Source organism: Rattus norvegicus, chromosome X (assembly GCF_021556685.1).
Source record: "Rattus norvegicus strain SHRSP/BbbUtx chromosome X, alternate assembly SHRSP_T2T, whole genome shotgun sequence".
Classification (NCBI taxonomy): domain Eukaryota; kingdom Metazoa; phylum Chordata; class Mammalia; order Rodentia; family Muridae; genus Rattus; species Rattus norvegicus.
The window spans coordinates 87,157,216-87,183,274 of record NC_141554.1 but is presented as its reverse complement, the minus strand read 5'-3'; the positions used below and the strand labels follow the sequence as shown (position 1 = coordinate 87,183,274).

The 26,059-nt window shown below is 37.7% G+C and overlaps 1 pseudogene; it reads left to right on the top strand.

Moving 5' to 3' along the window:
- The first annotated feature begins 7,428 nt into the window (after positions 1 to 7,428).
- LOC120099511 (small nucleolar RNA SNORA17) lies at positions 7,429 to 7,552 on the top strand (annotated as a pseudogene).
- Positions 7,553 to 26,059: the final 18,507 nt, after the last annotated feature.

Here is a 26,059-nt window from a genome sequence, read left to right as displayed (position 1 = left end):
ACAATTAATTTTTCCTTTTGGAATAATAATTTGAGATGATTTAAATGATGTGTGTGTGTGTGTGTGTGTGTGTGTGTGTGTGTGTGTGTGTCTGTGTCTGTGACTGTGTGTCTGTGTGTGTCTTTTTGGAAAAGAACAGGATTCTAAGAGATAGTAATAAAATATAATAATAAAATAAAATAAAACTATCATATCAAAGAATGTGCATAAGACAAACCAACAGGAAGAAAAGAGCCCAAGAGGAGGCACAAGAATCAGAGATCCACTCTCAAGAATCCCATAAAAATGTTAAACTGGAAGCCAAAATATATATGGAATGGACCTGGTACAAACTCATGTAGGCCCTATGCTGCTTCAGTTTCTTGTGAATTTCCTTGAGTGTGCATATGTTGATTTGGAGGGCCTTGTTTTGATGTTCTGCATCCCCTCTGGCTCTAAACTATTTCTGTCACCTCTTCCAAGGTGTTCCCTGAATTCTGAGGAGATATCCCATTTAGGCCTATGTGTTCCAAGGTTATGCACTCTGTATGATGTCTGTCCATATTTCTCTATATTTTTTCCTATCTGAGGCAGGAGGAAACTTCTCTGATGATGGATGAAGAAGGTGCTGAGTATAGCAGAATGTTGTTAGGAGTCATTTTTCATTTTGTTTTTTGTGGACCAGCATTATTTATTTATTTTTTGTTCTTTAATCTTTTTTATAGTCTAATCTTCATCCTCCTCCCTGTCTGTCCCAACACCCATGACCATTCCCCATCCAATGCCTCCTTCCCTATCCCCAGAGGATGTCCCCACCCACCACTCCTATCTAACCAGACCTCTCTACTACCTATGGCCACAAGTCTCTCCAGAGTTAATGCATCTTCTCTCACTGAGGTCAGACTAGGCAGTCCTCTGCTGTATATGTATCAGGAGCCTTGTATCAGCTGGTGTATGCTGCCTTGTTGGTGGTTCAGTGTCTGAGAAATGTCAGGGATACAGGTCAGTTGAGATTGCTGTGCTTCCCTCAGGGCTACCCTACTCCTCATCTTCTTACAGCTTACTCCAATTCAACCACAGGGATCCCCAGCTTCTATCCATTGGTCAGGTGCTTGTTTCTGCTTCTGACTCTTTCAGCTGCTTGTAGGGCCTCTCAGAGGGCAGCCATGCCAGGCTCCTGTCTGTAAGTACACGACAGCATCAGTAACGATGTCAGGTCCTGGGGCCTCCTCTTGAGCTGATCCAAATTTGGGCCTGTCACTGGACCTCCTTTCTCTCATGCTCTTCTCTATTTTTGTCCCTGGAGTTCCTTCAGGCAGGACCAATTCTGGGTCACAGCTTTTCACTGTAGGATGGCAACCCCATCCCTTTATTTGATGCCCTGTCCCTGCAGTGGAGGTGTACTATACAACTTACCCCTCCCCACTGTAGAGCACTTCATCCAAGGTCCCTCCCTTTGAGTCCTGATATCACCTTCCAGGTCTCCAGTACAATCTAGCAGGTTCCCCCACCTACCTTCATTCCTATTTCCATTCTTTCTGCTGACTCTCAAGGCTTCAGTCCTGTTCCCCCTATCCCAATACCTGATCATGTTTCCCCCATCAACTCCCTGTACTTTCTCCCACTCAGGTACCCCCATCCCTTTCTCTACTCACCCTGGGACTGCTTTCTTCTCCTTCCCAATTGGGATTGAGGCATCCTCTCTTGGGCCCTTCTGCTTGCTATCCTTCTTGAGTTTTGTGGATTGTGTCCGGGTATTCTGTACACTTTTTTGTGTTTTTTTTTTTTTTTTGGTTTTTGGTTTTTGTTTTATGTTTTTTGATTTTGGGTTTTTTTTTATTTTTGGCTAATATCCACTTATTAGTGAGTACAGACAATGTATGTCCTTTTGGGTCTGAGTTACCTCACTTAGGATGATATTTTTAGTTCTACCCATTTGCCTGCAAAACTCAGGATGTCCTCATTCTTAATAGCTGAGTAGTATTCCATTATGTACATGAACAACATTTTATGTATCTATTCTTCTGTTGTGGAACATCTAGCTTGTTCATAAGGCCGCTGTGAATATAATAGAATACATGCCTCAGTGGCATGGAGTGACATCTTTTGGGTATATGCCCAAGAGTGGTATAGCTGGGTCTTTAGGTAGATCTATTTCCAATTTACTGAAGAATCCATACTGATTTCCAGAGTGATTGTACCAGTTTGTAATCCCACTAGCAATGGAGTAGTGCTCCTCTTTCTTCACATCCCTGCCAGCATGTGCTGTCACCTGAATTTTTGATCTTAGCCATTCTGATTCCTGTAAGATAGAATCTCAGAGTTGTTTTAATTGGAAGTTTTCTGATATCTTAGGATGTCGAACATTTCTTTTAGTACTTCTTAGCCAGCCCAGTAGAGATTCCTCTGTTGTGAATTCTCTGTTTAGTTCTATACCCCATTGTTTGATTGTGTTGTGCTGGTTTTTTTTGTTTGTTTGTTTGTTTTTTGTTTTTTTTGTTTTGTTTTGTTTTTTGGTTTTTTTTTTTTTGTGGTTAACTTCTTGAATTTTCTATATACTTTGGACATTAGCCCTCTTCCAGATGTGGGGTTAGTGGAGAATTTTATCCCAGTTTGTAGGTTGCTGGTTTTTCCTATTGACTATTGTCTTTCAAACCTTTCCAGTTTCATGAGGTGCCATTTATCAATTCTTGGTCTTAGAGCCTGGGCCATTGGATTTCTGATTAGGAAAATTCCTCCTGTGCCAATGAGCTTTATTCTAGGTCTCTGGGCTATGTAGCCTCAGGTTCTTGCTTATCCATGCTCTGTCAGGAATAGGTTCCATCTCATGGAGTGGACCTTAAGTCAATTCAGTTATTGGTTCATTATTCCCACAAGCTTTGTGTCACCATTTCCCTAGCATACTTGCAGGCAAGATGCTATTACTTATCAAATGTGGCTGACTTGAAGATTAAGTTTCTTTTTTGGTAGCTTGTAGAGTACCAAAGACATTAGGGTGTAGAGGTGAAGGATATATTTGGGCACAAGCTCAACTTTTCCACATTCAATGAGTTGTATATGTATTGTCTTCAGCAATGTGACTTTCATGTCAGTTTGTGGAGAACAACCTACAGTCTTGTCAACTTGTCAACTTGATGACTTGATTAGGAATTTCTGTGGGACTCTTTTGGCAAAGTACTCAGTTAGATGTAACCCAATCCCAGCACTGGACACTTTGTTTGGTGACAAGATATGGACAGATGAAACTATCATTTTTGGGGAATTTCACTTAGATCATTTTCATGTATGTATACATTTAAATTTTCTGCTGTATTAGGTTTACATACTAATTTTCAAATGGCTCTTTATTTTAGTTCTTTCTCCCTGTGTTCCCTCCCTCAATTTCTTCTCCCATTCATCCCTGATGCTTCTAGTTCAGTATCCTCTATCTATCTATAATTATTTATTCTATTTATTTTTCCTAACAAGAACTATCTGTATGCTCTAGTGTCTTACCTATACCTACCCTCTATACTTCTACTGATTGAAGCTGGGTTTACATTAATTTAACCACTAATAGCCACATATAAACAAATACATACCATATTTTTCTTTTTAGTTCTGGGACAATTCTCTCAGAAAAGTTTTTTTTCTTGTTCCATAACTATTATTTTTAAGTGGCAAAAGGTTCTCCCTTTTCTTTCTGTACACTCTAATTTGCTTCCCTCTACCTAAATGGACAGAGAGAAGTAGAGGAGTTCAGAAATAAAAAGAAATTCAAACTTTACCTAAATGGTATTAAGAAAACAGACCAGTAATGTATTTTGCACTGTTTGTTCATTCAAAATGTGCCACGTGAAAAACAAAGAAAAGTTTATTTAAATATGCAACCATTAAAAGGACTATTTTTAAATATTTATTGTTTATTTATTTACATTTCAAATAGTATCCCCCGTTTTCCCTCCAAAACTCCCTATTACATCCCCCTCCCCTGCTTCTATGATGGTGCTCCTCCACCATCCCCCCACTCCCACCTCACTGCCCTAGCATTTCCCTACATGGGAGGTCTGCCCTTGCCAAGACCAAGGACCTCTCCTCCCATTGATAACAGACAATGCCAACATCTGCTACATATATGGCTGAAGCCATGGGTCCCTCCATGTTTATTCTTTGGTTGGTTGTTTGGACCCTAGGAGCTCTGAGGGGTCTAGTTGGTTAATATTGTTGTTCTTCTTATGGGATTGCACCCATCTTCAGCTCCTTCAGTCCTTCCCCTAACAATTCCATTGGTGTCCTCATGCTCAGTCTGATGGTTGGTTGCAAGCATCTGCAACTGTATTGGTCCTGCTCTGACAGAGCCTCTATGGAGACAGGTATATCAGGTTATTATAATCAATTGGCATCAGGAATAGTATCTGGGTTTGGTGTCTCTATATGGGATGGATTCGCAAGTGGGACAGTCTCTGGAGGGTCTTTCTGAAGAACTCTTGAAAGGGTTTTTTCTTTCTTTCTTTTTTATTGGGTATTTTTTATTTACATTTCAAATGATTAGGATTTTTTTAAATAAAAGAATTTATTTTCTAAAATAGTGAAACTTCCATACTGTGTATCAACTTATTTACTTCATTTTCTATTACTGTATGTATATCATACTGGAAGTTTATTATATTTATATCATTTTACATTGTAGTTGATCTGCAAAACATCATTCTTAGACTACTGATACGTAATAGTGGTCTACCAATGCCAGAGGGGTGGTTCTTCCTGTTTGTACTACGCAATAGTAAGGGAAACATTATTAACAATTAAAAAAGCAGGCAGATAAGAAATGCATCTGAATGCTATATAAATAATTTTAGAAAGGCATTTCATATGTCTTTGTTTTGTTGTTGCTGTTGTTGTTGATGATGATGATGATGATGATGATGATGATTATTATTATTATTATTTTTAGATATGGTTTGCTCACAAAGCACAGGATAATTTTGAACTTACTATGCAGCCCATGACAACAGCAAACTAACAGATCTCTTGTCTCTGATTCCATAGTGCTGGAATTCCAAGTGTGCCTCACCATGCCCAGATTCTCATATCATTTTAATATAAATTGTTAGAAAAAATGTAAAGTGATTTTCAGAAGGAATAAAATCTTATGCTCATGTTTCCCACATGAGTGTAAATTTTAGTAGCTCAGCACTATTATAGATAAAATAGAATTATCATTAGTTTTTGAACCATAACAGCTAATAACATTCTGTTAGAGAACTAGAGAAGTTGTGCTCCAGTTAGTTAAGAATGATTATTTTCTTTCTTTTCTTGAACCTTGAGTAAATTATGAAGTTATTTAGAGGTTAACCGGAGTTCTCATTATACAAAGATTTTCTAATGTGAACTGAGTAGAAGGGTGTGGTGCTTTGTTTCCCTTTTTAAATATCCATTCAATCACCATCATGAATGTCCAGACAGCCAATATATATGCTTGCTTTTCTTAGTACAGTTTGTAATTCAGTTAATAGAAGAATAATATTTAAAATATCAGCAATTATCCATGCCAGGGAAATATTTTAAACATCATTAGGGAACTGGAATGATGGCTCAGCAGTTAAGAGCACTTGTTCTTGGAGTGTTTTCCTAACTACAAATGATTGTAACTTTAGTTTCAGAAGAGGCAACATATTCCTCTTGTCTCCATGGGTAGCAGGAATGCATTAGGTACACATATATACATGCAAGTACACATAAACATTGCTGAAGAAAAAACATTGATAGAAATAACTTTGTTATTGTTACTCAAAAATCTTCCCATGCTGTACAATTTACACTGACCTAGTAGTTACTATGATTTCATTATATTATAGTTTGATAACTCATAAAATATTTTCAATGAGAATAAAATTCAAAATTGTTCATATTCCTTGTAGTAATTTTAAAAAGGACTGATATATTATGTCTTTATTTCTTATTGCATTCCTTTTTAATTAATTTTTTTACTCATTGTTTACATCCTTCTTTCTGGCCCCCCTTACCACTCCCCTCCCACAATACTTTCCCCATCCCCCAATCTCCTTCTCCTCTGATTAGGTGCACCCCAGCATTCCCTTAAGCTGTCACTTCAAGTCTGAGGGGCTAGGTGCTTCCTTTCTCACTGAGTCCAGACAAGGCACCCCAGCTAGAACATATCCCAAAGTCAGGTAACAGCTTTTGGGGTAGTACCTGTTCCAGTTGTTCTGGACCCACTTGAAGACGAAGGTGAACATCTGGTACATATGTGCAGAGAGGCCTAGGTCCAGCTTGTGTATGCTCTGGTTGGTGGCTTAGAATTGAGAGCCTCAAAGGGTCAGGTTAGTTGACTCTACTGGTCTTCTTGTGGAGTTCCTATCCCCTTCGGGTCCTGCAAGTCCTTTCTCCTATTTATCCAGTAGAGTCCCCAGTAATGAGTACACTGTCCCTATCTTCAGCCACATTATAACCGGGCATCATATCTCATTATAGATGGTTGTGAGCCACCATATTTTTTCTGGGAAATAAACTCAGGCCCTCTGAAAGAGTAGTCAGTACTCTTAACCACTGAGCCATCTCTCCAATCCACATTCCTGGTTCTTAAGAAAGTAGCACTTAAAAAAAACATAGAATATGTTTCCTGTTGCTTGCATTTAAGCATCTTTATTATTTTAAACTATTTTTAGTTTTATTATTTTTAGAATAGCTTAATATTCAAAGAAAAATTGACAGAAAGGACAAATGCTCTGTAATTCTTGTTCTTACATATCCTTACCTCTTGTTATATGTATCTCTCACTGTATGGGAGATTGAATAAATAAAAAATGACCTGAATCAAATGTTTAAAATATTATATATCAAGAAAATAGTTTCATTACCTTAAAATTTTAGGGGTTCTATTTATTTACCCTTCATTTTCTCTTGAACTCTAACAGCCATTGACCTGTTTACTATTTATCCAATTTGATTTTTTCTACTAAGGCATATGGTTAAACTCATAGATTCTTCAACTATATTCTTTCACTATTCAATACAGATATGCATTTATCTCATATGCTTCTGTGGCTTGAAAGTTCAGTTACACCAAATTCCATTGCTTATATGTACTACAAATAAGGTTTTTCTTCAGAGTTAATACAAGCTAAGAAAAAGAAAATATTCTATTTATATTAAGAACTGTGCAAAATAGAAACTTCTTTTTAATTTAATTTTTAGATGAAATACAAAGTAAACAGAAGTCACTGCCTCTTAAAGTTAATCTGCATAAAAACTAAATTATCCTACTTAAGGATAGATTTCATATCAAATAACTTTAAATCCAAAAAGGAAATATGTCAATTTTTGTATTTGGAAATCATCATGTCAAGATTCTTTCTCAACAAAGCAAACAAATAATAAAGCCTGCCAGTCACTGTTCTAAATAGTAAGGATTTCACTTCTCAACAAATGCTTCTATTTTAATGAAATTTAAATGTTCTAGAAGTATTCCAGGTGTGTCAGCTATGTCACTTCATTAGGTGCCAGACAGGGAAGAATTTATGTTTAGTTTAGTGTCCTGACCAATGAACATCTGAATGATTAGTAACTTATCATTTCCTGAAAGAAAAAACAAACCTGGACTGGACCACCAGTCTAGTGCTATATAGGCTAGAACAGCTCCCAGGACCAAGAACAAACAAGAGACTAGAATCATGTGTGGGACTGAAGGCTTTGGGCAAGAGTGAGCACAAGAGAGATGATCCTAACATGAGGCCATTTGGTTGTTTCCAGCAGGTAATAAGTCTCAGATGACTACTAGACCAGCTCTAGCCTAGACAGAGAGATAGCCTGAGACAACAACCAGGTTGGTACAGGTGTGTGTGTGTGTGTGTGTGTGTGTGTGTGTAGGGGGCCAGACCATGCAGAGATGACCACTGCCTGGTTCCATAATGTATGAGTGGGGCACAGTGTTCCTAAGACCACTCCTGAGATGAAGAACCCAGACACTTAGAGACCCCAGAGGCCTCTCAGAGGAGTAAGTGGTGGAGAAGTGAAAGAGAAAGGGATAGGATATGGATACGATGAAGAGGGGCAGAACTAGAGAATCATGAGTAGTGAGGAACAGCCTGATGTGAGTAGTTGATGATATTATCTGTGAACATGGTAGGGTCCTGGCTGATGCTGCTACGGGGGCAATGTCTCAGTATGTGGCCATAAAGCACCAAGGGTTTGTTGCCACCAAAGGCCAAGCTGATGTCCTTATTCTCGGCTTTTACCCTGGGATGTGTTGATATCTGAGAGCTATGTAGAACTGGACCCACCCCTCACCTGGACATAATAAGAAAGCTGGTCCTGGAGGCATGAGAGCAGAACTGACCCTATCCCTAACTAGCTACAGTACTTTGAAGAATAGCGCAGCATATTGTAGGTGAGTTACCCCCTGTTCTCTGCTTCCTGTTGCTGACCCTGTCCAGATTATAAACCTGGAAGACCTAGCCCACATGTTTCACAGGCAGTAGAATTGACAAGGGAGAGGTGTCCTCCTTCCCATAGCCTCTTACTACCTGTGTCAGATAGAACTGGCTCTGGGGTCATAGGGGCAGGAGAGCTGTCCTTGTCCTTCATCAGCTGCAGCACTAAGGAGAATGGACCCTACACCTCACCAGGAGAGCATAGTAGAGCAGGTGATGTGGGCATTGTGGGTAACCAACCCCCTAGGGCAAGTTTGTGGGAAAGCCAGCCCTATCTATTTTCTGCTATGTGGTGGCATCAGAGAAGATGAAATTTCCTCCATTTGGCCCTCAACACCAATACCTGGCACGAGAGTTGTCCTTGATGGGGTCAAGATTGCAAGAGAGTTGGTTCTAGCCATCATGTGTTGCAGCTCTCAGGAGAGCAGACCCTGGGCAATAAAGTAGAGCTGCCCCTGATGGTGAGGGTACAGGTGAGCCAGCACTAAGAGTGTGAGCATGGGATAAATGGCTCCACTATTTGTCAGTCATGTGGTGATGTGGGAAAGGGAGAGATGTCCCTTTGCTATTGCCACTTGTCACCAAAGCCAGGCAGGAGAGCTGGCTCAGATCAAGAAAGCTAGCCATGTCCCTCAGCACTCCCCAAATTTGGGAGAGCAGGCCCTACCTCTCATCTGAGCAGCAGGATAGAACTAACCCTGGAAGTGGGGGTTGCTGATGAGCTAGTCTCAAGGGCATGAGAATAGGACAGTTGGTGGGCTGATTAGTTCAGATAGCTCTCATGCCCAGATCCAGGGCTTTTAATTTGTCCATCCCAATATTTACCCCATGGATGAACTGCTAGAATGCAGGAAGGAGCCAGTCCTATAGATCCAAAAGTGTAGATCTCCATGACAAAGAACAACAACAGAGTATTCAAAAGAATCTCAATGAGGTTCCAGTATCAATAGAGTGTGAGAAGTCAGAGGCTTCTTGACAGACCAACAAGTCGTTACCATGAACATTTTGCCAACAAAGAAGTATGAACAAAAATGTATTCTATGGTTCATACTGTAACACACTACAGCTTCTACAATGAGATCTTTTTTCTCTGTTGTGGGGGATATTGCAAGGGTACAGGGTAGGTACAAGAGGAGGGGAAGATGAGTGAGATTGAGGTGCATGATGTGAAATTCAAAGCCAACAAAGAGTTAAAACAAGAAATTTAAATGTCTATATGGTTAATAGGAAATAAAATAAAAAGATAGATGATTTGATGGTTTGAATGAGAATAGCCCTCACAGGCTCTATACTTGTATCTTGGTTGCCCAGTTGGTGGAACTATTCAAGAAAAAATAAGCGGAATTGCCTTATTGGAGTAGGTGTGTCACTGTATGTGGACTTTGAGGTTCCAAAAACCTAGTATCTCTTTTTGCTTGCAAGCATGCAGATCAGCTGTCCTCTGCAACTGCTTCAGTGCCATTCCTGCCTGACTGTCATTATGTTTTCCACCATGATGATCATTGACTCACTCTCTGAAACTGTAAGCAAACACCTAATTGAATGTTTTGCTTTACAAGTTTCCTTGATCATGGTGTTTATAATAGCAATAGACTAATAAAAATAATAGTAGACACATATAAACTTCATTATACTAAATAGAGCAACATGCCAAACTTGACGGAAAAAACAGGAGTCCTCAAGCCTGCATGTGGAACTACAGGCAACTGAGCAAAGCTGGGAGCAGGAGAGGTACAAACTGATTGTCCGATTTCAAACAATCAGCCCTGGAATCATACATGTAAGTAACATTATATTGACTCAACAATTCTTCACATAAACTTCAACAAGTATGTGTTTCTCTGTATGTGTATGCTTGCAATAACAATTAATAAAAAAACCCATAAATTTGAAGGAGAGTATGGAGGATTATATGCAAGGTTTTAGAGGAAGGAAAGGAAGAATGATGATAAATTACAAATAAGACAAAGCAGAAGAATGGTCAGAATTCAGCAATAAAATGTAACCAATTTGGAGTAGATGAGATGGCTTATCAGGTAATCCCAGCAATCTGAGTACACTCCACAGTATCCATATGGGTAAAAAGAGAGCTGACTCCTACTAGGTATTCTTTGACTTCCATTGATGTGCCATGGCAAATGTACTTTCCCTGACATGAACAGAAAATAAATAAAACAAAACAATGTTTTTTAAGTAATCAAAGTGAAAATGACAAAGAACTTCAAGCACTTTACCAGAAAAGAAAAAGTCAAATAGACATACAAATTCATTGAATACAATGATAAAAGAATACTGTGTGAACCATTCCATGTATAACATAAATTTAGCCATACCAAATGACAGTATAACCCATAACAAAAAAGGACATGGATGGTATGTACTCACTGATATGTGGATATTAGCAATAAAGTACAGGATACCCATGATACACCCCACAGACCCAAAGAAGTTAAACAAAAAGGAAGGCCCAAATAAGGATACTTGAATTTTACTTAGAAAGAGGTAATAACAGGGTCATAGGAAGTAGAAGGAAGAAGGGAATTGGGTGGGAGAGGAGATGAGGATGGGAATAGGGGAGCATCAGGACCAGGTATAGGGAGAGACAGGAGAAAGGGACAGGGGGACAGGAGAATGAATGGAAATCTGCAGCTTCCAGGGTAGGGGTGGGGTGGAAGAATCTCCGAGATGCCCCAGAGACATGGGATGAGGAGGATTCCAGGACTCAATGCAGGTGACTTTAGTGGAGAAGCCTAGAAGTGGGGACATGAAACCAGAAGAGGCTACCTCCTATAGCCAGGCAAGACCCTCAGTGGAGGGATAAGGTCAGCAACCCACATACCACAAGACTTTGTCCTGTCTAAAGAAATACAGGGACAAAGATAGAGCAGAGAATGGAGGAGTGACCATCCAATAACCGGCCCATCTTGAGACTTATTCCATTGTAAACACCAATCCCTGACACTATTAATGATGCTCTGTTATGCTTACAGACAGGAGCATGTTGTCCTTTGAGAGGCTCCACCCAGCAGTTGACTCAGACAGATATAGATACCCACAATCAAACAGTGGGTCCATCTTGGGGACAGTTGTGGAAGAATAAGAAGAACTGTGGGTCCTGAAGGGAGTAGGAACTCTATAGGGTAAGTGGACATGCAAGGTAAGGGGATACATAAGGGCGAATGTGGAAGAGACTCTTGGGGGGGGGGCAGGATTGGAAGGGGGTTTGGGATATAAAAAGACTATATCATCTGTGACCTAAAAACTAGATTCATTAAAAAAAAAACAATAGGATAATTCAAGTCATGTCGAGTAAAGAAATCCATTCTAAGAAGTCATTTTCAATATTATTTAAGTGTCTTGAACTACTCACAGAGTTAGCCATCTATTAGATACAGAAGATGATGTATATGAAATATATGCACATGATTTATTGTAAGGCATTGGCATTTATTTTTATAGGTATGAAACTTTTTCAAGAGCTAATGGGTGAGATATAGTACAAGGGAAATGTAGGGAAATTGACAAATTTTATATTAGTCGATATCTCAAGACTGAGAACAAAAGGGGAGAGTAAAATAGTTGCTAACTGAAGTCCATTGGCTTGAGACTCAGGAAGAGCTAATATCCCAGTTTGAAGACAATCCAACATGAAATAATTAGTTCTTATTCAGAGAAAAGTAAGTTTGTTAATTGACATCTTCATTTTAAATCGCCAGAATGGATGGAATAAAGTTGATTCTGTCTCCCAAACATGGCCTGCATGTTCAAAGATAATCTCACCAAAAGCAAACAATCAAGGACCCATTGCTGAGGGCAATACCTACGTAACTAACTAAGCAAAGAAAAGTTGAACTCGGGCCTACCATGGATCTATTACCCTTATGTTCTAGTGTTCTGATATAAGAAATGTATTGTGCAGGCTACCAAAAATGCAATGTTAACACCAACCCAGCCACAAACCTTCTGATATAAAATGGTGTCCTGCCTGCAATTTATGCTGGTGCAGTGGTGGCATAAAGTTGGTGAGAGTAGCCAACCATTATCTCATTTAACTGAAGATCCACACCATGACATGTAGCTCATACCTGACATGGCTTGGGTGACCAAGAACCTGAGATTAGATAGCCCATGGACCTGGAGTAAAACCAAATAATTCTAGTCTAAAAAAAGCAGTGATAAGGTGATTCCTAATGATATTTCATTATACTAATGCATCAGAACCTTGTACATCCATCATCAGAGAACCTTCCTCTTGCATCAGATGGGAACAAATACTTAGATTCACAGACACTGCATAGAGAGTGAGCAACTTTAGGACTCTCAGTCCTAAATGGCATATCTCCATTGAATCCCTCTCCTCAGAACTCAGGGAACACCTTAGAACAGTAGGCAAAAATGTTTAAAATCCAGAGGGGATGCAGGATACCAAAACAACAAGGCCCTCTAAAACAACATATACAAATTTTATAGAAATTCATTAACACCGAAGCAGTCTTCACATGGCCTGCAAGATTCTGCACCATTTCATCTCTGTTATATTACACCTTCCAATATAATGTTTTTATAGTTTTCCCAAGCATGGGATGTCTGATTTTTGTGCTTTCTCTTGGGCTTTTTCTGTTTGTTTGTTTGTCCAATTCTGATGATGTAGTTTTTAGTTTGTCTTATATTTTATTTTACCATGTTTTATTTCATTATCTCTTAGAATCCTGTTGTTTTCTAATGAGTAACAGAAAGAACTCTCAATGGGAGGTTAGGTAAGAGGAAACTGGGAGGGGGTAAAGGAAGAGGAAACATCATCAGGAGAAAAAAATTTTCAATAAAAAGAAGCAAAAACAAATAAAATTCACAAAGGAATTTCGAAGTATAGACCTTAAATAATAAAATATTTGAACAAATATCTGTTACTTCTACGATCAGTCCAGATGTCTTTTTTTATTATTGGATATATATATATATATATATATATATATATATATATATATTTCAATTGTTAGCTCCCTTTCCTGCTTTCCCCTCAAGAACCCCAAATGTCCCATCCCCCAACCCCTGCTTCTATGAGGGTACTACCTCTCCCACAAACCTATTCCCTCCTTACCACCCATGCATTCCCCTACACTGGAGAATCAAGCCTTCACAGGACCAAAGGCCCTTCCTCCTATTGATGCCAGAAAATTCCAACCACTGCTACATATGCAGCTGGAGCCATGAGTCCCTCAATATGTACATTTTGGTTGGTGGATTAGTCCCTAGGAGCTCTGGGGTATCTAGTTGGTTGATATTGTTGCAACACCCTTCAGCTGCTTCAGTCCTTTCTCTAACTCCTCCAATGGGGTCCCTGTGCTCAGTCCAATGATTGATGAGCAAAATCCCACTCTGTGTTTGTCATGCTCTGGTAGAGCCTCTCAGGGACAGAGCTATATCAGGCTCCTGTCAGCAAGCACTTCTTGGCATCTGCAATGGTGTCTGGGTTTGGTGTTTCTATATGGGCTGGATCTCCAGATAAGGCAGTTGCTGGATGACATTTCCTTCTGTCTCTACTTTATTTTGTTCCCATGTTACTTTTAGACAGGAGCAACTCTGAGTTAAAATTTTGAAGATAAGTGGGTGGAAACATTCCCCAAACTGGGACCTTGCCTAAATTCTGGATATGATCTCTACAGGTTCTCCCTCTGCTTTGTTGGGCATTTTAGCTAATTTCATCCCTGTTGTGTCCTGGAAGATTTTCTTGCTTTCCTCGCATCTGAGACTTGCTGGTGGCTACCCTTGTTCCCCATCCCCCATTGCTACACACCTCTGTTCAAATTCCTGACCTGCTGTATATCATCCCTGTCTCTTCATTCCCCCCATTACCCTCTTCGCCTATTTTCTTCCTTCCAAGTCCCTCCCACCCTCTATCTCCCACGAGTATTTGTTACTCTTTCTAAGAACTATTGAAGCATCCTTATTTTGGACTTCCTTCTTGTTGAGCTTCATATGGTCTGTGAATTGTTTCTTGGATATTCTGAGCTTTTGAGCTAATATCCACTTATCAGTGAGTGCATACCATGTATGATCGTTTGTGACTAGGTTACCTCACTCAGGGTGTTATTTTCTTTTTTCTTTAATTGGATATATTTTATTTACAGTTTTCCCCCCAGAAGCCTGCTATCCTATTCACCCTCTTCCTGCTTCTATGAGGGTGCTCCATCAACCAACTACCTACTTCCTCCCACCTGCCCACTCTGACATTTCCCTATAAGGGGGAATCAAGCCTTCACAGGACCAAGGGATTCTCCTTCCATTGATGCCCAACAAGGACATTCTCTGCTACATATGGAGCTGGAGCCATAGGTCCATTCCTGTGTATTCTTGGGGTGGTGGTTTAGTCTCTGGGAGCTCTGGGGGGTTCTGGTTGGTTGATATTATTGTTCTTTTTATGGGAATGCAAACCCCTTCAGCTAATTCAGTCCTTTCTCTAACTCCTCCATTGAGGACCTTGTTCTCAATTCAATGGTTGGCTGCAAGCATCTACCTGTGTATTTGTTAGGCTCTAGCAGAGCCTCTCAGGACATAGATTTTTCAGACTCCTGTCAGCATGCACTTCTGGGCATCTGCAATGTCTGGGTTTGGTGTCTGTATTTGGGATGGATCCCGCAGGTGGGGCAGTCTATGCTCTACACTCTGTCTCCATATTTCCTCCTGTGAGTAATTTTGTTCTGCCTTCTAAGAGGACTAAAGCATGCACACTTTGATCTTCCTCTTCAGCTTCTTGTGGTTTGTGAATTGTATCTTGTGTATTCCAAGATTTTGGGCTAATATCTGCTTATCAGTGAGTGCTTACCATGTGTGTTCTTTTATGATTAGGTTACCTCACTCAGGATGATATTTTCTAGTTCCATCCAGTTCCCTAAGAATTTCATGAAGTCATTGTTTTTAATAGCAGAGTAGTACTCCATTGTGTAAGTGTACAATGTTTTCTGTTTTTATTCCTTTGTTGAAGGACATCTGGGTTCTTTCCAGCTTCTAACTATTATAAATAAGGATGTTAGGAACATAGTGGAGCATGTGTCCATGGTATATGTTGAAACATTACTTGGGTATATGCCCAGGAGTGGTATATCTGGTCTTCAGATAGTACTATGTCCAATTTTCTGAGGAACCACAAGAATGATTTCCTGAGTGGTTGTACCAACTTGCAATCCTACCAACAATAGAGGAGTGTTCCTCTTTCTACATATCCTTGCTATGTCCTATCACTGGAATTTTTGACCTTAGCCATTCTTACTGTTGTGAGGTGGAATCTCAGAGTTGTTTTGATTTTCATTTCCCTAATTACTAAGCACATTGAATATTTCTTTAGGTACTTCTGGGCCATTCGATATTCCTCAGTTGTGAATTCTTTGTTTAGCACTATAGCCCATTTTGTAAAAGGGCTATTTGATTCTTTGGAGTCTAGTTTCTTGAGTTCTTTGTATATATTTGATATTAGTCCTCTATCAGATGTAGGATTGATCAAGATCTTTTTCCAATCTGTTGCTTACTGTTTTGTCCTATTGACAGTGTCCTTTGCCTTACACACACTTTGCAATTTTATGAGATCCTATATGTAGATTCTTGATCTTAGAGCATAAACCATTGGTGTTCTGTTGAGGAAATTTTCCCCTGAGCTCATGTGTTCCAGTCCCTTCCCCACTTTCTCTTTTATTAGTTTCAGTGTATCTGGTTTTATAAGGTGGTCCTTGAGCCTCTTGGACTTGAGCTTTGTACAAGGCAATAAGAATGGATCAATTTGGATTCTTCTACATGCTGACAGCCAGTTGAACCAGCACCATTTGTTGAAAAGGCTATCTTTTTTCCCAATGGGTGGTTTTAGCTCCTTTGTCAAAGATCAAGTGAACATAGGTGTATGGATTCATTCCTGGGTCTGCAATTCTATTCTATTGATCTACCTGCATATCTCTGTTCCAATGAAATACAGTTTTAATCACTATAAATGTATAATATAGCTTGAAGTGAGGGATAGTGATTCCCCCCAGAATTTCTTTTATTGTTGAGAATAGTTTTCACTATCTTTGATCTTTGATTGTTGCAAATGAATTTGCAAATTGTGCTTTCTAATTCTATGAAGAATTGAGTTGGAATTGTGATGGGGATTGCTTTGAATCTGCAGAGTGCTCTCAGAAAAATGGCCATTTTAATATATTAATCCTGCCTGTCCATGAGCATGGGTGGTCTTTCCATCTTCTGAGCTCTTCAATTTCTTTCTTCAGGAACTTGAAGTTCTTGTCATACAAATCTTTTACTTGCTTGATTAGCATCACACCAAGGTATTTTATGTTATTTGTGACTATTGTGAAGAGTGCCATTTCCCTAATTTCTTTCTCAGACTGTTTATCTTTTGAGTAGAGGAAGACCACCAATTTGTTTGAATTAATTTTATATCCAGCTACATTGCTGAAGTTGTTTATCAGGTTTAGTAGTTCTCTGGTGGAACCTTTAGGGTCCCTTAAATATACTATCATATCATCTCCAAATAGTGATATTTTGACTTCTACTGTTCCAATTTGTATCCCTTTGACCTCTTTTCATTGTTTGATTGCTTTGTCTAGGACATCTATTGCCATATTGAATAGATAGGGAGAGAGTGGGCAGCCTTGTCTAGTACCTGGTTTTAGTAGGATTGGTTCAAGTTTTTCTGCATTTAGTTTAATGTTAGCTACTGGCTTGCTGTATATTGCTTTTACTATGTATAGTTATGAGCCTTGAATTCCTGATCTTTCCAGGACTTTTATCATGAAGGGTTTTGAATTTTGTAAAATGCTTTCTCAGCATCTAATGTAATGATCATGTATTTTTTTTCCCTTGAGTTTGTTTATATAGGGGATTACGTTGATGGATTTCCTTATATTGAAACATCCTTGCACTCCTGGGTAAAGCCTACCTGATCATGGTAAATGATCATTTTGAAGTGTTCTTAGATTCAGTTTGTGAGAATGTTATTGGGTATTTATGTATCAATATTCATAAGGGAAATTGGTGGAAGCTCATTTTCTTTGTAGGGCATTTGTATGGTTTAAAAATAAGCATATTTGTGGCTCCATAGAACAAATTGGGTAGTCTTTCTTCTATTTCTATTTTGTGGAATAGAAGATTATTGGTATTAGGTCTTCCCTGAAGGTCTGATACAATTCTTCAATAAAACCATTTGGTCCTGCACTTTTTTGGTTGGGAGACGTTTAATGACTGCTTCAATTTCTTTAAGTGTTATGGGACTATTTAGATGGTTTATCTGATCCTGATTTAATTTGGTTCCTGATATCAATCTAGAAAATTGTTCATTTCATCCAGATTTTCCATTTTTTTGAGTATAGCCTTTTGTAGTAAGATCTAATTTTCTTTTGTTTCCTAGTTTTCTGTTGTTATGTTTCCCTTTTCACTTGTGACTTTGTTAAGTTGGATACTGTCTTTGTGCCCTCTGATTATTCTGGCTAAGAGTTTATCTATCTTGTTGATTTTCTCAAAGAACCAGCTCCTGGTTTTGTTGATTCTTTGCATACTTCTTTTTGTTTCTACCTAGTTGATTTCAGTGTTGAGTTTGATTATTTCCTGTAGTCTACTCTTCTTTCCCGTATTTGCTTCTTTATGTTCTAGATCTTTCCATTGTACTGTCAAGCTGTTAGTATATGGTTTCTCCAGTTTCCTTTTTGTGTCTCTCAGGACTATGAGTTTTCCTCTTAGCACTGCTTTCATTGTTTTCCACAGATTTCCATATGTTGTGTATACATCTTCATTACATTCTAAAAAGTCTTTAATACCTTTCTTTAGTTCTTTCTTGACCAAGTAATCATTGTGTAGAGCATTGTTCAGCTTCCAAGTGTATGTCCTTTTTCTGTACTTTTTCTTATAATTTAAAACCAGTTTTATTCCATGGTGATCTGATAAGATGCATGGGATTATTTCAATCATCTTCTGCTTTCACAGCCTATTATATGGTCAGTTGTGGAGAAGGTAGCATGAGGTACTGAGAAGAAATTATATTATTTTGTTTTAGGATGAAATGTTCTGTACATATCCATTAAATCTATTTGGTTCATAACTTTTATTAGTTTCATTTTGTCTCTCACTAGTTTCTTTTTCCATGATCTGTCCATTGATGAAAGTGTTGTTTAGAAATTTCTCACTACTATTGTGTGAGGTGGAATGTGTGCTTGAGCTTTAGTAAAGTTACTTTATGAAGGTGGGTACCCTTGAATTTGGAGCATATATGTTCAGAATTAAGAGTTCATCTTGATAGATCTTTCCTTTGATTAGTACTAAGTGTCCTTTCTTATGTTTTTGGATAACTGTTGGTTGAAACTCGATTTTATTAGATATTCGAATGGAAATTTTTTTCCAGCCTTTTACTCTAAAGTAGTGTTTGTCTTTGCCCCCAAGATGTGTTTCCAGGATACAAAACAGGATGGTGGGTCCTGTTTATGTATCCAGTTAGTTAGTCTATGTCTTTTTATTAGGGAATTGAGTCCATTGATGATCAGAGATAGAAAGGAAAAGTGCTAGTTGCTTCCTGTTATTTTATTGTTAGCAATGGGATTATGTTTGTGTGGCTGTCTTCTTTTGGGTTTGTTTAAAGAAGATTACTTTCTTGCTTTTTCTCAAGTGTAATTTCCATCCTTGTGTTGGAGTTTTCCATCTATTTCATTTGGAGGGTTGCATTTGTAGAAAAATATTGTATAAGTTTTGTTTTGTCCTGGAATATCTTGGTTTCTCCCTGCATGTTAATTGTGAGTTTTGTGGGTATAGTAGCCTGGGCTGGCATTTGTGTTCGTTTAGGGTCTGTATGGATCTGCCCAAAGTTTTCTTTCTTTCCTATTCTCTGTTGAGGATCCTGGTGTAACTCTGATAGGTATGCCTTTATATGTTACTTGATCTTTTCCACTTACTGCTTTTTAATATTCTTTCTTTATTTTGTACATTTGGTATTTTGATTGCTTTATGAGGGGAGGAATTTCTTTTCTGGTTCAATCTACTTTGGGTTCTGCAGGCTTCTTGTATGTTCATGGGCATCTCTTTCTTTAGGTTAGGGAAGTTTTCTTTTATAATTTTGTTGAAGATATTTACTGACCCTTTACGTTGGGAATCTTTGCTCTCTTCTATACCTATTATCCTTGGGCTTGTTCTTCTCATTGTGTCCTGGACTTCCTGGAAGTTATGGGCTAGGAGCTTTGTGCATTTTGCATGCAAACAGTTTTGACTGTTTTGTTAATGTTTTCTATGGCATCTTCTACACCTGCAATTCTATCTTCTATCTCTTGTATTCTGTTGGTGATGCTAGCATCACCTGATATCTTTCCTACATTTTCTATCTTCAGGGTTCTTCCCCTTGTGATTTCTTTATTGTTTCTATTTCCATGTTTAAATCTTTGTTAGTTTTGTTCAATTCCTTCACCTGTTTGTTGTGTTTTCCTGTAGTTCTTTAAGGGGTTTCTATGCTTCTTATTTAAAGGCTTCTACCTGTTTACCTGTGTTCTCCTGTATTTCTTTAAGGGAGTTATTTATGTCCTTCTTAAAGTCCTCTATTACCAAAATGAGATGTGATTTTAAATCCAAATCTTACTTTTCTTGTCTGTTGATGTTTCTCGGACTTGCTGTGGTGGGAGAACTGGGTTCTGTTGATGCCAAGTAAACTTGGTTTCTGTTGCTTAGGTTCTTCTCTTGTCACCTGGTTATCTCTAGTGTTAGTTCATCTTGCTGTCTCTGAGTGGGGCTCATCCTTCCTCTGGGTCTGTGAGATTGTGATCTTTGATATATCAGCACTCCTGTGAGACCAGTTCTCTCAAGGTGCGATTTGAGTGTGGAGTGCTGTGTCGAAGGGTTAATTCTAGGACATATATGGAGGTCAGAAGGCTTTTGACCCTGGCTGCTCCCCATTTCCTGTGCCCTGTGCACTCCTGGCATCTCCCTCATTGCCAGTTAGTAGAAGAAAAGTGGTGGTCTCACCTGTGTTCTTAGGAGTGACAGCACTCCTGGGAGCCAACTTTCTCTGGGCAAGTTTTGTGTATGGATTACTGTGGGACAGCCTTAACTCCAGGTCACAGTTCACATGTCTTAAAATTGACCTTAATTTACTTATCTACATTTGTCCACCTGGCACCCAAGGGCCTCTTAGTAACTCATGTAAATTCAGTAAATAAGACAGTATTTGTGTGTCTACTCTGTTATATCAGAACGGTTTCAGTAACAAGACAGATTTAGTTTTCCATTATGTGTACTATGTAATATATCATGGAACTTGATGTCTATGTTTTGCCTAATCTATATAAACTCCTGCTCTGGCTGGCAGGTCACACTGACATTTTGTTCTCAAATCAGAACCATCATTCAATCATTACTGAATATTCTAATATTCTGCTTTCCCTCAATCTATAGCCATACACTCACAAAGCCATGTGTAATCCTTTCAGCAGTCTAAAGGAAGGATAACTCTTGGCATTGTAGCAGCATCTATCTGCTGCTAGTGGACTCATCTTTTCCATTCAAGGGATTCTGAGTCTTTAATGTTGCTTAACTTGAAAAACAGTGGCAATCTATTTCCACCTAAATTATAACCTTTAGTCATTTGATTTTGATATGCATAATATAAATTTACAGTAAGAAATTAACTGTCACATCTGTTTCAGTGTTAAGCATACCATATTCAACTAGTTATTACTATACATCTCTCCTGTGAATCTATGCTAATGTTCATTTGGACTATACTGTCCATTACATTTCAATGCTTCTACATTTGTCATTACTTGACTCCTACCTCCTTAATATGTAATTATTCATTATATTTATGCTTTCCAATTCAGCAGTAGCATGACCCACTTTAATGTGGAACTTACACAGCAGCCAGTCTAAGATCAAAGAAGTTATTTTTAAGATCAACTTCCTTCAGCTGCAGCAGCACTTACTTATAGCCCAAGCTGCTCAGGAAGTTAGACAGTGGAAGTGCTTGTTGTTTCACTTCCTCTAGAACCATTCTCAGTACCAAAATTTGTATGTGTATTAATCATGATTTTCCAAACATCCTGAATAGGAAATTAATACATTCATAAGTATGTATGTAGAACTACTCAAGACCTAGACCTTCTGAGTCTGTTTTTTAGTTAACAATTCCAGAAAAGATTTATTCTGTAGTCTTTATTCAAAAGTTAGATTAAGATGCAGTTTCTTCTACAGAAGACTTCAATGTTTTCTCTTAAGGCCACTGTCTAAGTGTACCAAGTTAAATGCTTAGTTGCACGTAAATAGGTATCTTCATAATAATAACTAAGCAGGAGTTTAAATAAAACATGAATTATATTTGTAGTTAAATTCACTCATAAAATTATCACAGATACTAAAATAGAAATGTATAACATAGAATACATTTATAATTGAAAAATACATCAACATTAATAAATCCTTTAAATTCAAATTTTTCTTTACTTGCTTTATTTATAATTTCATGGTCCTCTTTAATCATTACAATAATGGTTTACTCTTTTTTTTCAAAAGCATGTCTTTATGCCAAAATTATATGTGGAGATCAGAGGTTAAGTCTAATAACTTAAAAGGTTTCAGGATTCAGTTTTTAAGCCTAGATCAGAGAGATAATACTCAATGGAGATAATGATGGTCCTTGAATAACCTTAGCAATTACAAAATTCCCATTCCAACATTCTTCACACATACACACATGTGAATATGCCTGACTATGCGCATAATATGTTTGAGTGTGTGCACACATGTGCACGTGCATCATGTGCATGCACACCTCCTCCCACTAGATAGAAAAATTACACATTATAAAATTGATTAGTGTTATAAAGATCATTGTATTTTAAACACATACCCCAGACCCTTTCTGTGTGTTTAATAAAGCCTGTAACCAGTGTGTGTGTGTGTGTGTGTGTGTGTGTGTGTGTGTGTTAGACATTGATACCTTTATTAATTGTACATTATCCTAACTTTTGAGGCAGAGTCTCAAAAGGTTGAGGATACCAGTTCAACTAAATGTGCCAGGCAGTGAGCTCTAAGAATCTCTCTCTGCACTCCATATCCCTAGAGCTGAGGTTACAATGACAATCTTTTCATGTGGATGCTAGGGACTCAAATTCAGATTATCATGATTTGGCAACTCAACCATATCCATAGGCCCATAGAATTTCTCAATAATGAAAGTATACCTTTTAAAATATCTGTCAACATAAATTAAAATGGGCACAGTAAGTTAGGAAAGAGGAGACCAAACAAAACTAGCCATTTGTGTTGTGTGTTATTGATCTCTCTCTCTCTCTCTCTCTCTCTCTCTCTCTCTCTCTCTCTCTCTCTCTCTCTCTCTTTCTCCTCACACCAGCTAAGGAATTAATGACAGAATAACTCCACCCAAATTGACCTGACCTGGTCAGTCAGTGAATTTATTGGAATTTCTTTTTATAATTATGAGAAAGGTGTTATTTATAGGTGCATGGGTAATTAAATTGGACATGTCACCAAAAATCCATCCCAGCATGGGTGCTGAATTACAAAACTTCATCTAAAAATTATTTACGGGTTGGACAGTCAATCACCTCTCCCTAGAAGGCATTACTGTTTATATAAACCTCAGTGAGAACATTTTGAAGCTAATAAAATTCAGGAGGTTCCTATTGTTGACTTCGTGTGTCTCAGGAGCCTCTCTCAAGAATGGTCTATATCAATTTAGAGGAATTTCATGTAGGACAGCATTCTTCAATCATTTTTGGTATTGCATTTTAAGTCATATTTAGTACAATTAAGGTTTACCCTTTGTTTAGTGTTTTTCTGGAATTTTCCATATTTGTATCTCACCTGGAAAAAAAAACAAATTTGTTGCCTCTCTCTGTGTTTTCACTCAAGATACCTTCTTCCAGTCTGTCTGAAATCTCTAGTAATATTTTCTTTACATTATTAACTGTTAGTAATAATTTAAGGCTCAATAAACATAATATATAAACTACTGTTATGAAGCATTAACACTATTCTGTCAGGAGCAATACCCCACTCTCTGTTTATTTATATATTTATTTGCAGTTTCCTTTTCAACTATGTTTATTAAAACTCCAAGACAAAAAGAAAATTCATTACTATCATAGTATGGAGTAAATTATGATACATATATAATTAAATGATTTATACATTTATAATTAAACTATTTATAATTAAAATTATGATACTTACTATAAATCTACTCTAATATACAGTATTTTCTTGGAAACTAATTAAAGAGACAAAAATTTCTACCTTTAAGGAATGTATATAAAAGTTACTAGTTAGACATACGAGAACAAATGAAGTACATAAAAATCACAAATCAGTTACCGTCTATAGAGGTAAGTTTGGAAGGCTAGGCAAACAAAACTTATTGATGTTCACTAATCAAATATAAAAGGCAATTTACATAATAAAATGTACACAATTTGGAAGTAAAGGATAGATTTTCTTGTCCATTTACTTCAAATTCCAGTTAGTCAGCAGTTTATCTGGTAGGATATAGGAACTACAAGCAAACTTCATGCATTCTATATTTTACATCAGACTAAATCTGGTATGAATAATGATTGAAGCCAAGTGTTTTACCTTGGATTTAATGTTTTAATTCAGATACCCTAAACACAAAATCTTATAACACAATATATTTAAAAATATTAAATTTGAAAAGCACATTTTGTGAATAACATTACTTTGTACAGTTTGCTTTCATGTATAAATTACGTATACACTTGAAAACTCTCAAGAAATCTATTTTTAAAATGAATATTTTCAGTATATACAAATCTACTGTTCCTTATATGCAATTTTTTGATAATGCTTTCAATGATTATTTCTAGTGTTACTACTTTAAAAATATATCAGATGTAATTTGTTGACTGTCAAGTGCCATTGAATTTCTAAAGATATAAAATTGACTTTTGAACATTTGCCAACTAATAAGTACCCAATAACTGCATTCCTTGTTTATAGTATTTTTAGACATGGTTTATTTAGATTATGTTTATTTTTTCAAGTATATGACAGTAAAATTATCTTGATTTATTAACATTTCCAAAATAGGTGAAAATAAGCCAAAAATTTAAATTGTCACAATTGGAATTTTTAAGCATTATATGTCATCAGAGCATACAAAGTGCTTTGGGAGTAATTACCTAGCCAAAAGAGTTTTAGAATGTGAAGTGACACCATAATATACAGAAAATAAAATTATAAGTTGATACAATATTGCTAAAATTCCTTCCCTAGGGGAAACATGCAAGGTCTGCCTTCTCTAATAAGGTCCCAATGACAAACAAAGGCACAATTCTGCCAAAGTTTGCTCTGGTAAATCAATGAGCTTCCTTAATGAGCATAGGAAAGGTGTTACTTACAGAGATATGGGTGCAGAATTTGGGGAACTGCTGAAATGATCTTTTACAATGTAGCACAGATTAATGCCTCAAGATGTCAGTTGCTTGGTTCAGAGGACAGCCATGACACATATTACCGCTTCTTCTCATTCTTAGATTCTTTCTTCCTTTCTTTTCTAAAATGTTCCCCCAGTCCCAAAGAAGATGATATAGAAGAATAGCTATATTTCTGCCATTCCAGTGAGGGACCACATCATCATGCTGTTTGATACATTGCTCCATTTCCAGAATGTGGAAGATATTGTATTTTGGTGATGTCTCTTTGCCTGCAAAAACACAAAAGGAGAGAAAACAGGAAACAAAAAAAATATCCTCAGGACCCTGACTTAAATATCTATAGCAGTAAACAGAAATTCTTAGACACAACAATAAAGGCTGATATTCATAGTACCCATGACACCATCCCAGTCCTGGCACTGGGGTTTTCATTTAGCAATCATATAACTTATTGGAGGACTTTCTTCTACCCATGCAGTGTTGATTTAACAACACATTCTGTCTTTCAATTAATCCTGCCATAGTAAGGTTGTAGGGAAGATAATAAGTGCCTTTTTACGAGTGGCCTCAGCTTAGGCTTACATATTAGCGTTCTTGAAATTAATGCCTCTGTCATTATCAGTTGTACCCATACATAAAACTGAAATGTCAAAGTCTATCCGGCAGTGATATACTTCCTCCAAAAAAGTCACATCTACTCCAACAAGGCCACACTACCAATAATACAACTCCCTATGAGTGTATGTGGGCCACTTTCATTCAGACCATCATTGCTTTTATCAAGCAATTCTACTAATTGGAATAAACCTAATGGGACCAGATAGTATGATGCATGAATAGAGTAATTTACTGTAACACCAGCAGCTTTGGCTATTTTCCATCCATGCTGACCCTAGGCTATATATGAACCTGGCAGTCTGCTTCTAGGTCTACCTGGGAGTAGGTGACCCTCATATTCTAAGGTCATCACTTTCCTGATTCCAGAAGGGACTCAGAGAGTGGCAGACCGACACTTGAAAAAACACTTGTGACTCATGCTCCTTTTGTAGCATTCTGTATATTCCTTTCCATTTCTGTTGTTCCCACAGTGTTCTTCCCACTACTTTCTGCTTTCCCCAGTTCCACTGGGCCATCCACATGATAAAATATTTGAATACCACACAATTGTCTGTATAGATGGTCATGGGTTACTACTAGCCATATAGCTCATAGTTAAGCCCACTGGTT